Raw genomic sequence first — 15,100 nt, 5'->3', positions numbered from 1 at the left:
CGGAGGAGGGGGGAGTAATGGGATCCGCGGGCTACCTGACCCCCACATATGAAAAGGGCCGACGCACAAAGCAAGGAGGGAGCGTCCACTTAAAAAGGAAATGGAATGAAGGTGGAGGAACAGAATAGGAAGGAGGGAGAGCGAGAGAAAAGCGGAGGAGGATGATGAGGGGAGCATAGAGAAAAAAAAACAAGCGCCCAGCCATGTGTGAAAGACATAATTGAAAATGTCAAAAGATGTAAGGAATGACAGCAATGAACTGGCTGAGCATGGCAGTGCAGTCTGTCAGTGAGCTACTACCTCCATCCTGAATAGGTTCTGCCTCCCTCTCCTCTCCTCCGCACAGTATATTCTCTCTGTGTGGCACGAACACACACACACACATAAGCACACACTTAAATAATTTGCGATATTCTCTTTTACTCATTTGATTTCATCCATCTGCTTTTTGTCGCTGTGTGACTTAACCTCGCTCTGGCGGGTTTCCCAGCAGAGCGTGTGGGCGCGCAGCGGCACACACGTGCGGCTTAAGACCCCAACGTGTGCATGTGAGCATATGCATATAGATGGATTTGAAAGGGAAATGTGATGCCAGATCAGTACTTGACCCTAATGTCAGCTTTACCGCTTATCCTCACTTCTGCCCTTTATTCTTTTCTTTACAAGTTGTCTCATCTTCTTTTTCATCTCTGAAGATGAAGACAAGATTCGTCGCCCGGATTGGCCATAGATGATGAGTAGAACGCATGACTTGTAATTCAGCGAATCTGCCAGCTGTCAGGTATGTTTTATCTTATAATAGTGCAGGGTGGAGGGGGGTCTTTGTAGGTGTAACATATAGCTCACTGAAAAACGCCTCTTAAGTATCTAAGCCAACGTATAATATGCCAGAATCAGAAGACAAAACTTTCTTCATTAAGATACTTAATGCATTTTGGTATGTTAGTCACATTTATTATATTTCTGTAGAGAGGAAAACATAATGACCACAATGACATACCTAGAAAATTTGAATTTGAATTATCATTTAAATGATCAGATATGCTCAATAAAAATGATTCCTCATTTTGCGGATAAAAAATATAATTCAGGTGGCTTTTGGCCGTATTTGCTGTTGAAAATTATCAGTAGAGCTCCAACATTAATAGATCAATCGATTAGCTGTCATCTATTAAATTAATCGCCAACTATTTTGATAAACGATAAATCGGTTTGAGTAATTTTTTAAGGAAACAAAAGTCATAATTCTCTGATTCCAGCTTCTTAAATGTGAATATTTTCTGGTTTCTTTACTCCTCTATCACCGTGAACTTAATATTTTCGAGCTGTGGACAAAACACTTGAGGACGTCATCTTGGACTTTGGGAATCACTGATTTTTCACCATTTTCTAACATTTTATAGACCAAACAACTAATCGATTAATCGAGAAAATAATAGACAGATTAATCCACAGTGAAAATAATCGTTAGTTGCAGCCCAATTATCAGTATATAAATGCAATTTCTAGGAGACAGGGTTCCAGTTTTGTCGATGAATAATGCAATATGAGTGAATGGTTTCAAGTTAAATATGTTATGGACGTAACAATAGTACAACAAATGGGCAAAAAAGTCTATCCAATCAGATTTCCCTTTTGATTTATTATCCCCGCAGGGTAAAATTGGCAGTAAATTCACATCTTCAAGTATTTACAACCTCATTTTTACGAGAGTCACATAAAGAGGTGTGACCATTTGATGGAGAATATGGATTTCCTTCAGTCATCAAGTCAAAACAAGTTCAGAATGATCACTTCCCATTAATATCTGCACCGATTCCGTCTTGAAGGAGCTAATTCTCTTTGGATGAAAAAACATTTTCTCAATGTTATTAATTAAGGAGAAAGAGGGGGGCTGTATGGCCGCGTGGAGATGTGAGGATGTAATTTGCATAGCTTGATGACACGGGTGGAAATCACTACGATACATATACGAGCTTTCTGCACATTCATGAATATTCATCTGTTCGGTGCGCCACCAACACAGCACATCAAAAATAGATGTGCAGGGCGGAAAATGATCTTATCAGAAAATCCATGGGTGACATACAGCATTAAGCTGCAGCATGGAGAATCTGCTCAGTGATTTTAAGTTCACTGAGTTCAGAGTCTTGGTGTAAGCTGGTTTACACAGCCATTTGATAACAGAGCTCAACAACATCATGCAAGTCTTGTGTGAAAGATACCGGAACCCTCTGCTGTAAAAACAAGAAACTCTGAAAGACTTAACTGCACAACAACATGCTGTAACTCTCCCAGTCGGGGAAAAGGCAAATGTCACTGTGGCTCAGAGACGGTGATGGACTACATCCTGCAGCGATGTCGAAGGTGAGCGAGGAAGCTCATCCTTGAACACTAATAGGTGTTTCCTTTTGTTGCCTGTGGGAATCAGTTGTACTTGTACTGTAATGCTGCCCTCCCAAAAGAGAGGGAAGGAGAAAGGGGGAGGGAGGTAGCGAGGGAGCAAGGGAGGGAGAGGAGGGTAGGGTAGAGATGCAAAAAATGGCTGCAGGGTCTAGGGGGTTTATTTAAGACTCAAATTAAACATCCAGAGCAAAGGCGCCAACAAAAATTAAACCCATAATGACAAATTATAACCCCCATATTAATAGCTCAGAAAAGACACTGAGGGAGGGGGTGGCTTGGGAGACCTTATGCATGTGTTTACTGTGTGTGTGTCTATATACAGTATATATAGGCTATGGGAGAGCATAATAATAATCAGCTTTACTACTCATATGCCTCACATTAACCTGAAACAAGAAAAATATGCAATGGATTAACCTTTACAGTGAACATCACTTATTCCAGGAGTATAGAGAGGGGACGTCCCTCCCCGTCCGCTGGACCCCATGGGATCTTGTTATGGAAAACATATGTACGGCAGTCATCCCGTTTGAACTGCGCACACACACACGATGTTTGTCAATATAAAACATAACTTTGCAAGTCATGAAAGTCACAGTTTGTCATAGTATCATTTAGTTTTGTGTGAAAGCGCTCAGTGAACTACATCTCTTAAGCACAAATGTATTGTTATCTTACCTGATGCGTTTTATCCAACGACTCCTGGTCTTTTTTATCACGAGCGAGACCTGTTGCTCGTGTGAGTACAATCCAGTACGAAACACACAATAATCGTGGCTTCAGCGAGCGAGACGTCACTTACGCAACTTTTGGGCGTGTAGTCTTTCTAATTGTCACAGTCTTAATCTTCAACAGTTTAACACCAAACGGCGACTTTCTTGACTTGCAAAATTATGTTTTAAATTGACAAACACCATATGTGTGACTCATGGCGAAATTCAAACAGGATCAAAATATTATAATATACCATAGCAACGGTCTGTTATACATAGCAACGGTCTGTTATAAAGAAGTAACAGACCGTAGAACGCCGTAATTGACCAATCACAATTGATTATTCAACAAAATCATGTTATAATATTATTTAAACTATATGGAAGCAACCGTAATAACAAAAAGACAAAAATTATATAAATGATATACTATTATATATTCGACTAACTTAGTAAATTGTACATTTCACTTTTAATATTGTTTTTCTTTGGTCATCCCTCAACAGGTATAAACTGGATTTGTACATGCGGTGTGTCTGTATATGTGCATGTGTGCTGGCATGCGTGTCGGACTGTGCACATGTGCCCGTGAGCACAGTTGTGTCGAGTTCAGCTGCATCCAAACAACCTGTGAGTGCCTCGACACACGACACAGTGGGAAATGAGCTGGCCAGCCAGCAAGAAAGAGTGCCGACGCAGCAAACAATGCTGCGACCAGGGACAGCCGGTAATGGGATAAGTGGCGGGTTGCAAATGTGTCAACTGGAGTGTGAACGCCATGTTAGGTATGCAAATGAGGAGGAGAACCTATTGGCTTGGCATGCATGGCCCATCTATTCCACAGCAGCCTGCCACAGTGATACAAGGCTTGTCAGAGACAGCCTGTGGTGGTTGCAGCGGGTTTATGCCATAAATTAGAGTTTATGGGTTATTGATTCCAACCTAAGGAAAATTAATCCTATATATCTCTCGCTGTGCGCTCAGTGACAGCAAAAACGTCCTGCTTTCTGAATGCAAGCGCTACTGCCATATGCACACTGACTATGCACTATACTATACTGCACAGTATATGCTGATATATACAATATGTGTCTCTGATTACCTTGACCAAATCAATGCATCCTGTATTTATTAAGAGTGTGGGGGGGGGATCGATACAGCATAGTAACGTGATATTTTGCATGGCAATATTGTATCGATACATGGTCGCCAAGTATTGATCTTTTATTATATGAACTATTAACCTCCTAACAATCCAATGGCCTGCCGGTGGGCCCGGCCGCTATTCTGTCTTTCAGAGGTTGTAGTAGGCTTAGTCTAGTCTGGCATGGCGATTTTCAAAGGGATCCCTTGCCCTCTAACCTCAAGATATGTGAGTGAAAACTCTGAAATGAACACAGTGAAAACCGTATCCTATTAGGTAAAACAGATTTGGACAAACTGTATAATTTTGCAGTTGAAAAAAGGTAATAAATCGCAATATATCTTAATGCAAAATGTTTAAAATCGCAATAAGTTCGTCACATGACTTAAGTATTGTGATGATACTGTATCGTGGGGCCCCCCACAAGGGTGATTCCCACCCGTCGTATTAACAGCTGTCCACTTACGACCAGAACACCTACAATAAACTCCAGACCTGCACCTTAGACCACACCTGAGCACTAGATAAATAAGAGGTCTTTAACATTACCTACTGTCTCACAAGCTGAGGAGAGGACACGTTATTCTTACTTAACTGTTCACAATGTTCCACCTGTCACTGCAGCCCCTGCGGCACTGGAGTTTGCAAACATGGTCAGCAGATTTGGGAAAGACTCAGTATAACTTCTAGCCCTTGGTCTACCCTGAAAATCAGACTGGATCATTATTTCCAGGAACCGGGTTATCCCTGGTTTAGACCTGTCCAGCACAGCTAATCCTGACATAGTTCTACATGCCTTTTCCCAAGTGACATTTCTGTTGTTGTTGTTGTGTGAAGCTGCTGGTTGGTATCACAGCACAGATAAACAACTCAGTTGTTGCGCCAGTTCAAACACACACAAACCCTCCCTCCACCACCACCACCGCTCCCTCACCTCTTCCTCTTCCAGCACCCTTATCTTTGTGATTTGGCGCCCTCATAGCCAGAGAGTTTGTTTTTCCTCTTTGTACATAAACAAATGAGAAAAAGGCCGCTGGCAGTGTTAAATGTGCAGAGGAGGGGCAGAATGTACGGTGAATGCAAAGGCAGAAACAAAAGCAAAAGAAAGTGACCCACGGCGGCGCCCAAATGACATGCGGCACGCCTCGAGCTCCTTTGAAGAAAAGTCAGGAGCCCTTAAGGTTCAGAGAGGAGAAAAAGCTGATTTCTGTTCCTCTGCATTTTTCTTTGTCCTTCCAGTCCTCCCTCCTCCTCCCTCAACTCCCCCCTCTTTTTCTAATTTTCCTGAGGACGGAGGTGCCTGCCTGCCTGGTACATGACATTGATTTCCATCAGCGCTTGGAAATAACCTCGGAGCCGTTGCCAGGGCAACCCGCATCTACCTTTTTGCATTTTTGCATATTGCCGCTGAGTATTTTTTTCTATCTTTCTTTTTTCATCGTGTTGGCCGCGGCTCGCAGAGCGACGGGATGACAAATGCTCTCAGGTAGAGAGGCGATGGCAGGGGATGGAGAGGAGGGGAGGGGAGGGGAGTGATGGAAGAGGAGGAGAGAGCAGCGGTCGGGTGGGTGGTGAGTTGAGGAGGAGGAGGAGGAGGAGTGGGGTGGTGGGGTGGGGGGGGTTTGCACGGAGAGATGGATGGCTATGCCAGGCAGGAGCAGGCAGGGCCGTGGAAACTCTGGCACGTAGTATGTGTGTGTGTGTGTCGTGGGGGATGGTTATTGATGTCTCCCCATTGGGGGACATGGGGGGGACAATAAAACACCAGAGCACCGACACCGATGGACTCCTGCCTCCTAATTAACTACATAAGGACAGGCACCAAGATTGAGAGAGAGAGGAAAGATGCATGCAGAGAGATAAAAAGAGATGGAATCGAATTACATTCAGTGGGTCACAAGCACAGCAAGATGCTTCTCTCTTTCTAACATGAACTATCATCCGTACACACAACTGTCTGTGATGCAGGCCAATGCACTGCCACTCACAATGTAAGCCTGCAGGGGGACATCAAGTTCCTTCACTGACAGCGATGACAGCAGGTGTGCATGAGTGTGTTTACGTGCATTCGTAGTGGTGTGTGTGTGTGTGTGTCACGAGCGGTCGTCTTGCTTTGGTCATTTACAGTTCAGTGGTGTAGAGAGGGAGGCATCCTTGTTATTGTGTGGGTCTCTGCAAATTTGTATGTGCACAGGAGCATGGGGCGTGTGAATGGGTGCGTGGGGGTGGCTATCGAATCGCCGGAGTGCGTCATGAGAAATGTTGATGCACACAGAGAGAGGGAGAGGAGAGAGAGGGAGAGAGAGGCCAGGCTACCTACGACATTCCCTCACCAACATTTGCCTCGTGATTTCTCTTCGCCTTCCCTGTATCAACACCCCAGTCAAAGTGCAGCCAGGGAGAAAATTAATTTCTTATTACCTGATTATATTATTAGGTTTCGCTTGGAGTGTCACTTAAATATTCCACATCAGCATTTCATCAAGCAGGGTATAGCGTGGTATAGAGGAGTGCATTATAAAGCAGGACTGTGGGTTGAGCGGGGCAGGCCAGCAGTGTGAGCCCGAATCGGGGGGCTGTAATCGTCTGAGACGTGCCTCCCCATCCCGAGGAATAAAGACTGGCGCTGGCAATATGCTGGCAGAAAGCAATTTGCTCAAGTGCTATTCCCTCTCTGACACACACACATACACACACACACACACACACACACACACACACCAAAGCAGTGCGATGCCCGACCATTCAATTCACAACGGGTTCAGGAGTTTCAGCGCTCACCTACATACACATTTTCGGTCTCGCTCTCACTCACACAGACAAGATAAGGCTGCTATTCCACAAGCTCACTGCATTCATCCAGCCAGCCCTCAGATTTGCCTTTCATTCCCCCTCTGCTCCAACACACGGAGGATTTAAGACGTGAACGATACCTGAACGGACCCTGAAAAACCACCTCTCTGCATCTCACAAACACCTAAACTGATAGTGGAATTTAGAGGCCATCAGATGAAGAAAATGAAAAAATTATATTCTGAGCACAGCAGGGGCATCAAGCAAGAGTATATATACTGTAGAAAAGAAAGAAAGATGGACATCCCGGGTGTAAATCAATCTCATGTCATATATCCCTGGCTCAAAATGTTTTAGAGGGGGTACGGTAAACAAAATTGATCATTACAAAATTCATGAGATCCAGAAATTCTAACTTGGGTCTCTTTCCTCCTGGAGGGCAATGTTATTATTTTTTTCCACCTCCATCCCTGCAACAAATCTACACAGTCAGTGGCTAAGACTCGCGAAAAGGGCAAATTTGCATACCTTCCATAAGGAAGAAAATCTGATCATATAAATGTAAATAAGGTGAGCTTAACTTATATTTTCCTTGAGAAAACAGTGAATTGATAACATGAGTGAGCAGCGGGCGCAGGAGGCGAGACGGATGGAGTGGAGAGGGCTCCAAGGGGCTCGTGGATCAGTATATGCATTAATGTCAGGGGCTGACGGTGGGAAATTAGCTTTGTTGCACATGCGGGCACAGGCTTGAGATGTCAGTGCTGTGGACAAACAGCAGGAGGCAGTGGTGCAGCATCAGCAGCACAGATGCAAACACATGCTTCCTCTGCTTACTATCTGTACCCATCTGCTGCTATCCACCTTTACTTTATGATTTGTTGTTTTACAGTTTCTTCACAAACATTAAGTGCTATCGCTACATCAGTTTTTACTGCGCAGAAAAAAGACTTGTGCTGCAAAAGGTCTTCACTCACTCAAAACACTTAACTCATCTCTCAAAAGTAAATAAATGCATCAAGTGCATCACAGCAACCCAAAATGTCTCTTTATCATTGCTTAACTAAAACAGGAAAATTGTGTCAAACTGTGTCAGTATGACAGAAGGCACTAAAACTGTAATGTCTCATTCAGACGTCTCATGCAGTAATGCAATAATAAAGTCAGATATCCTCTACTACAGCTGACTGAATAAACTTATGTCATACAAACACCAGCTTCAACAGTCTAATCTCACGGTCAGTGTTCACCTTTCTGGTACAGTATGTCCCCTACTCACAATACGTACCAACCTTATACAGTATGTAACTATGATGTAAAACACAATAATAAAAGTCAAGAAAAAGAAATGTCTCAAACAAATGAAATGTAAATTATAAATGAAAAACAAAATGTACACGGCCTGCAACACCTCAATGGTCATTCAAACACTCCAACATAAGACTCACCCCGTACGGGTAAAATATAGCAGTGAAATTGCACCCGTAAATTAAATTTGACAACATACGGTCAGTTGCACTAAATTATGACGGTGACTGTTTATAAGAAGTGGACGTAGTCACCGTGACGTCCCCCATTATTTTGTGGTCTGCCGTTTTGAAGCCTCAAGTTTGGCATTTTGGCCGTCACCATATTGTTTTTTTTCAACCAGAGGTGACACAAGAGGGTGGAGCTAAGTACAACCGTATGCTGAATAAGACATTTTTAGGCGATCAAAAAAGGTTATAATTAACTTTCATGAACTGAAAACACACTGTGAAAGGGTTAAAGTTGTAAGATAAAAATGCGGACAACTCCTAGACCGGACAACGCCGTGGTAGCGATCCTGTCACTCACAAGGTAGCCACGCCCTAAGGCATACCCTGCTTTATGGTCTATTTGACTCTAAATGGAACCATCATTACCTAAATGAACATCATGCTGTATTGAAGAAGACTTGAAACTAGTGATTGAGACCATAAACCCATGTTTACAATGTTTACTGAGGTAATAAATCAAGTGAGAAGTAGGCTCATTTTCTCATAGACTTCTATACAATCAGACTTTTTGCAACCAGAGGAGTCGCCCCCTGCTGGCTGTTAGAAAGAATGCAAGTTTAAGGCACTTCAGCATTTGATTCACTTTTCAGACACAGAGGTTGTCCACTGGGGTGAACATGTTACTTATTGAAGTTAAAGATTCATGTTTCTTTCATGTCACTAACAGGTTACTGAAACCCATGAAACATATTTTTGAAAGGTTAGGACAATTACTCCAAATATGTTTCTCTGTTCAATAGAAAAGCAGTTTAATCCATTTTGACCACCAAAACTAACTCAATGCATCTGGGTCAGTTGAATATATCTGTATTTATACATTTAATTTCTATGTGAAACTAGGAAATGCTTATAGTATATCAGGAAATGAGCTGTGGATTTGAGAGTTGCAGTTCTGTAACTCATGATATAAACATATAGCTAGCTCTGCACTTTTTTCCAATATCAGAACTACTTCAGAGGTATATGAATGAACGTCCTTGTCGAGTTCAACATAAACATTTGACTGCTTTGCTTCAGCTAATATGCTGTATTTCGCTGCGAGGCACACAGCCTTCCAGACTGAACGTAACTGTGTCAGAGAAAAGTTCATGGCTGAGGAGATACAAGACAAGCATTCTATTAGCCCACTCCGGGAGACGCTGCTCTACCTACAGAGAAAATGAAAGGACAGCCTCTCTAGCTGTATGCGCACTGCAGGATTAAATCTGATTATTTTTCCCACCTATTGTGCCTCAGAATTTGATCTTTTCATTTCTGTCCAAACAAACACTCAATCTGATTTTCCCCATGTTTTGACGTGCAATGAATACATCAGATACATGCCACAAACCGCAAGAGAAACAGACGAAAAAAAAAAAAAAAAAATCAGGTTTGAGGGTGCGGTTTAATTCTTCCTCAGAGCAGTGCAACCCACAGAGGAACAAAATGTGATTCCCATTATCATGACCTCGAAGGGGGTTTCATCGCAGTGTGACTGTGAGGATGCCAACTCGGTCAATGGTGCATGAAACTGCCTCCTTTTATTGGCATGGCATTCAATCAGTTCCTCTTGGGTATATGTCCTTGGCTTTGCAGCGGGGGCCACCCATTACAGCACTCCCTGCACCTGCCCACATCTCACTATACCCAATCCCTTTTAATGCCTTTCCCCCCCTCGCTTCCATCCTTGCATAAATACAATCAGCCCTGTCAAGAAAGGCAGAACCACTTGCTCTCTTCCTCTATTGTTTCTGATTGATTATGCAGAGCAACAACCACTCCCCGTCCTCCCTTCCCTCCCCGTGTCTTTGATTTCCACTGGAGTTGGCTCCATGCCAACAGATCCTCCCCCATCCTTCCTATTCCCACCCTCTGACCTCACATCGTGCCCACCCACCTATACATCACCCTCGTCCACCTCTCGTAGGGCGACCAGTAAAAGAAAAAAGGAGACAAAGGCCCCGATCAGACAGAGCGTGTTTTGCAGGTGGAAAGAGCAAGGTGCACCATACTGCCTTTTTGTTGCCCGATCAGACAGAGCATTTTTTTTTGCAGTTTGCTGCGTCTTTTTATTTTATATTGTTGCTAGGCAACTACCAAATGAGTGCTTATGTTCCCTCATTACAAACCATGAACTGTACGCAACCCAAATAGTTAATAGTACAGTTTAAATTAATGAAAACAACTTATATCAAGTACCGCACTACTTTGTTTGTTCACATCATGGTAACTACGGTTGGTAAAGTCATATAGCCCTGGGTATCCAGCAAATTCACCACAATGAGAAAAAAGGCTAATGACGTCAGCCGCTTTTCCGTTCTGAGTTGAATTTTTTTCAGTTTGAGGCATTCAGGGCGCTCCTGTAAAAACGCGAGGTGCACAGCAATGCAAAAGCAGCACGCAAAACACTTCAATCTCATTGGAAACAATTACAAAAAGCCGCCCCAGGCTGCTAAAACGTACTTTGTCTGATCAGGGCTAAAGAGGGGGAAGAGTTAACCTTTAGCCGTTCACAAATTCATACTAAAACAAACAAAGTGTGAATGATACATTTGTACCATTGCTCAGCCAGCCTTCAAACACTGAGAAGCCAGAGCACAAGATGAAAACTTTAAGAGAAACAACTTATTTCACCAAAGAGGTGAAAATGTATCGGTGAAGCAATGTTTATTCCATCACCCAGCCCACAAGGGAGCAGCCTATTTGCCATAAAGTAAAAAATGGCCACATGAGAAACCATTTCTCATTTTATTACTCACAAACAGGAGTTGCTGTTTGTTTTTCTCAGCAGCCTGGCAGCGGTGGGTCGCAACACAACTGCCTTGGCATGCCAGAGCACCTTGAAGGCTGACGGGGGTCTATATTTCATTGTCAATTGCTTCAGTTATCATGCAACGCACATTCACTGGCGCTCTGCATCAGTGTGAGCTTTAACTGATGTGCCAGTCAGTCAGCCCCATTAAACCCCAAAGCAGTCCCTGGGCAGCCCTTTTGTCTTCGCTATTTGTTCCCCTCAGCAGCACTAAACAGCAGCTCCCACAACATTCACTCCAGCTAAACAACCTTCGCCTCCCCAGAGAGGCATGCCTTCTCCTCTCCCACCTCCATTGGTGACTTTAATGAAATATGCAGCTGTCTTTTAATCAAAACAAGGCCAATTTGCATACGGACAGGAAGGAGGCGGTGGACCCTCCTCTCCCCCTCCACCCTGGCCGCGATCCAGGAAGATCCGGATGTCGGAGCGGCATGAAGGAGCTGGAAAGGTGGCGCAGGAGGAGGAACGGGAGATGCAGGAGGTGTGGATGGGGGCGAGGGGAGGAAACGGCGGAGTAGGAGGGGGCGGGAACACGGCTAGAAACAAGCAAAATCCAAATTAAGCAAACGAACAGATGGATGTTGCACATTAGCATACATCAACAACAAACAGGGGCGCCATGCTTCGTGTCCAGGAGAGTGCGTTGGCAGGGCTCAAGGGTAAATCGGGCAGAGGATTAGAGAATACTAGTGGTCTGTGTCTGTCTGTGTGTGTGTGTACACATTTGTGTAAATAAGTAAGGTGATTTTCAAGGTGCTGATTATCCCAGAGGGAACAGGACGAGACAAAACACAAATCGTCAGCATGCGCAGTTTTAATAAATGCAAAGCCATTAACGAACGGCGATTAATTACCAAATTACCTTGCGTCGATTACTTTGGAGGCGCAGTGCAGCGAGGCTGGGTGTGTGTGAGCTGGGCAACGGGTCGGGTAGCGATCTTTTGTTTTGGGTTGTTCCCGCAGACTGAGGACTGAGGAATAGGCTGATATGACAGAGTTCTCTCCTGTTCTGTGTGTGTGTGTCTAAGTAGCTCTGAAGGAGACAGAGGCTGACGAAAAAAGATGTGTGAGTGTGTGTGTGTTTAGGACTGAGAGAAGCAAGACAACTAGCCACTGTGCCACACCATTGCAGACAGGCGTTGGCTCGCTCCACGATAGGCTTACCAGCCAGATGGTGAACTGGCTGACTGGAAGCCTATCTGGTTGGCTTGCTGGCTGTCTGGCTGGCCTGGTGGCTCATTGGCTGTCTGGCTGGAAGAACTCTGCCTGGTAACGACGGAGCCAGTGAAGGAACAAGGAAAGCCGTGTTTTTCAACACTGTGAGGTTCTTTTTCTTCCACATCTCTCTCTTTCCTTTCTTAAAATTTGTCTCTGATCTTTCCCTTTTGCATTCGGGGGTAAATTTCTGCACGAATGGATAGTACTTTTTAATCTGATAAACATCCATTACGGACTAAGACACTGTTAGATTATAAGGGTGGAAAAGGCAGAATTTTCTACTGGCTTTATTCCTACAAATGCAAGGTGAATCACTGTTTTCCTGCCAGTAGACACTGGTAATGTGCCGCCGCGGAGCAATATGGTGGTGGGTGAATAATATATTAGGCGATATGATCCAGCTGAGACACATAATGTACCTGCTGTTAGATTTGGCATGAATTTCTACATTTCTAATACAGCTCTGTGGTAGAGGGAAGAGGCGAGCCACCCTTTCCTGCCTGAGAATTAATCAGTACAGAGTTACAGCTGAGCCACTGAAAGAGCTATAACCCCTGTGAATTATTATCAAGCTCCTTTGGAAAAGAACTCATACCTTGCCAATCTCCAACTGCCCCGCCGATGCTGTCAATCCAGGAGACACATCATCACAGAGCGCCAAGCCCAGCCAGCCACCTGCAGACAGACCGCTCACCATCTGAGAGAAAAAGTGATGAAACACATTTCAGCATGCTGTCAGATTTAAAAGCTTGTCACATCTACCTTGCTTGAGCTGACATAACTTAAAATCATGCCGTGTAGCTGGGTGTTGTTGAATGGCTAATTAATTCAGACCGCCCAGTGTTTCACAGTGTGCTGCTACATGTTGCACGTAGTTGCATCTGCCAATACTGGAGAACACTGGGAAACATGTTTAAAGCCTCCCAGGAGAGGTTTCTTCTGCTTTTGTGACTTCTATCTACATATTTGTTAGAAATAAAGGCTTTGATGAGTCAAAACTCCACTGATTCTGAAGTGCTGATCAGGCCGAGGTAAGCTCTCAGAGTCAGCTATCCTGTTAACTTCAGTTGTTCGGATGATTAGAACAGAAATCCTTTTGAGCTACAATCCAATGCATGCTGTGTTAAGTTGCAGTGCCCAGGTGGGCTGAATGAATGAGTGGATGAATAGATGACTGACTTACTGACTGACTGAATTGCTGACACCAGGTTTCAAGGAGAGTGCATAATCTATTATTGAGCCCTCTGGGGGTGTCCTTGCAATTCAACAAACCATGGTTCTCACTTGATACTACTTCTTCCTGAATATCATAACATTATTTGGACATTAAATGAGGAATCTGGAACAGCAAGTAGCAGCAGCCCAGCTAACATTAGTATGTATGTACTGTATGTCCTTAGTTATACATTTCATTCGAAGAAAACCTCAAAGAATCCTGTAAACGTGATGAATCTGGATAAAGATAGGTGTTCACATAATAGTCTATATTTGGCCGCAAATTGCTAGGTACCCTTTACCCACCCTGTAGGTGGCTACCTTAGATACAGAGAAATACACACAGCCCGTATTCAGAAATTGCGCGTTCGAAACAAGCTGTTAGGATTTCTGTCCATTTGTGATGTCACAAATATACATATTTAGACCATTTCACAGTTTTAAACCTAAACATTCTAAATGTGTCCCAGTTTATTTCCTTTTGCAGTGAATGTAAATAACATCAGCTGACAGGAAGTAAACATGGACCAAAACTGTTGCCTAGCAACGCAATTCTGTTGTAATTCCATTGAAATGCACTAAAACGGAGCGTTTCAGACAGAGGGTAAATACAGGCATATTCAGGCAGACAGTATGAGAAAAATAAAGTTTTTTTGAACATTACAGCATGTAAATATGTTCTAGTAGAAACACAAAATACAAGTATGAACCTGAAAATTAGCATGATATGGGACCTTTAACTTAATTAGCTAACAGTGAGAATGACAGTGCCTTTGTCAACTCAGTTGTCCAGTTCTCTGCTCATCAGTCTATAGGTAATTTGTGAAATAAAAATGACCAAAAAAAGCTCCAATTGTTGCTAATTCACACCCACCCTCATCTCATTACGCCTCTAACATGATTTCTCTTGTCTGAAAAGTTTCACTTAACAGCAAACTGGCTTAGCTAATTATGCAAATACTACAAAAACAATGTTAATTTTAAAAGACCAGGGACTGCACGTCCCTGGTCTTTTAAAATTAACATTGTTTTTGTCTGGGAGAACTGAAACAGGTAAAGTAGCTAGTCTAACAGTGCTGTTGCTACTTCACAAGAACAAGAAATGTGTAAAAGAGAGCTGTATGACTTACTTGCTTGAACCAACACACTTTAGCACTCAGGGAATTTATCTTAATTTTAGGATAGGATAGGATTTTACAGCCTATAAACACCACAAATGGCGGGCTCCGCACCGACTCCAACACACCGCAAAAACTACAGGTAATGGTCAATTAACACG

The 15,100-nt window shown here is 43.4% G+C and overlaps 1 long non-coding RNA gene across 1 annotated transcript; it reads right to left on the bottom strand.

Annotated features, from left to right (window-relative positions):
- Window positions 1-11,183: 11,183 nt before the first annotated feature.
- On the bottom strand, window positions 11,184-15,100 carry LOC119485672. The gene is made up of 3 exons (XR_005206332.1): window positions 14,952-15,100; window positions 13,202-13,303; window positions 11,184-11,924 (listed from the first exon to the last, which is right to left on the bottom strand). It is a non-coding gene; the product is annotated as an uncharacterized LOC119485672 (long non-coding RNA).

Source organism: Sebastes umbrosus, chromosome 3 (assembly GCF_015220745.1).
Source record: "Sebastes umbrosus isolate fSebUmb1 chromosome 3, fSebUmb1.pri, whole genome shotgun sequence".
Lineage (NCBI taxonomy): Eukaryota > Metazoa > Chordata > Actinopteri > Perciformes > Sebastidae > Sebastes > Sebastes umbrosus.
This window is presented reverse-complemented; position numbering and strand designations above follow the sequence as displayed.